This window comes from Dipodomys merriami, unplaced genomic scaffold (assembly GCF_024711535.1).
Source record: "Dipodomys merriami isolate MVZ:Mamm:240054 unplaced genomic scaffold, mDipMer1.0.p SCAF_576, whole genome shotgun sequence".
In the NCBI taxonomy this organism is placed as follows: domain Eukaryota; kingdom Metazoa; phylum Chordata; class Mammalia; order Rodentia; family Heteromyidae; genus Dipodomys; species Dipodomys merriami.
In genome coordinates this window covers 146,565-147,916 of record NW_027206153.1, presented here as the reverse complement: position 1 = coordinate 147,916, position 1,352 = coordinate 146,565, and the positions used below count along the sequence as shown (strand labels likewise).

The window sequence follows — 1,352 nt, the reverse complement described above, 5'->3', positions numbered from 1 at the left end:
GCACAAATACTTGGTATTGGAACTGGCCATCCAGAGACCTCCTTAGACAAATGTGAAAATCATACCGCCTATTCAAGAATGAAGTCAGGAGTTTATTCAAACAGATTGTGAGGACTGTGCATTACTTTAATGAAACTGAAAATGACTGAAACATTAAATCCAATAACATCGTGTTGGATGACAAAGGCAATGTGAAGTTCAATGACTTTGGCATGAGCATAAGGATTTCCCAAGGGTAGTTGCTGAAGGACGTATTTGGTACCATAATTTTGTCCCTATAAAATAGTGCTTCCATGAAAATTACAATGGCTGCAAAGTAGATAGCTGGTGCTTGGGAGTCCTCATTTATATTCTACAGGGATGACAAATATCCCATTTGAAAGTATGAATTTTAACCAGATACAGGTAATTGTCATGGAGGCCACGTACATTTCTCCATTCATCTGTCTCCAAAAGAACAAAATATCATCTTGAAATGGTAAACTGCAGAGCCAAAGCAGAGGCATAGTATAGAACAAACAATGGAGATCAGCTCAACCAAATTGAGGGATATTTCCTATGTCCTGATAAGCCACTATGTAATGAGCTAAACCCTATTATTCTTGCACTCTTGTGTGACATGAGGTACAGCCTGCCTGATACACACAAATCTATATTGGACAGGACATTCGATGAAATCATGGTCATCTATGTTTTGATTTTTAAAAGTCTTAAAATAGAATGACAGCAATGAAATTAAATCAGTGCCTTCAATTGTTGCAGTGTGCCCAACTCCTGCAGATAAATAGTATGTATATATCTCACAAATATATTACATATTAAATATATGTCTAAAACTTATTTTATACAAAATTAGGGGACAGTGTTATTAGATTTATCCTTGAAAAAAAGATTAACAAAAAATTAAAGATTGCTCACTTTGGCAGCACATATACAAAAATTGGAACGATACAGAGATTAGCATGGCCCTTGTGCAAGGATGACTTGAATATTTGTGAAGCATTCCTGATTTTAAAAAATAAATAAATAAAGACAAATAGAGATCCCAGTTTGAAGTGTGAAAGTAAGTGGAAGGCCCATAAATTCAAATCCTAGTACTGGCCCATAATCATACATTGAATTAATTTTTGTATGTCTTTTATTATAAAAAAAATACTGTGCAGAGGGGTTACAATTAAATGAGTAAGGTAATTTCCTATCAAGTATATTTCCTATCAAGCATTGTTGCCTCCTCCTTTGTTTTTCCACTACGATTCCTTCTCTCCTACCTCCACGAGTATTCTCCCCACCTCCGAAGTTCTAATGTTTGTTTTCATCGAAGGGTCTTGTACATTGCATTTTTACAATGGGTC

General features: G+C 35.3%; 1 non-coding gene across 1 annotated transcript; it reads left to right on the top strand.

Moving 5' to 3' along the window:
- The first annotated feature begins 910 nt into the window (after nucleotides 1-910).
- LOC138813029 (U6 spliceosomal RNA) lies at nucleotides 911-1,014 on the top strand. The gene has a single exon (XR_011367694.1). It is a non-coding gene; the product is annotated as a U6 spliceosomal RNA (small nuclear RNA).
- The last annotated feature ends 338 nt before the right edge of the window (nucleotides 1,015-1,352 follow it).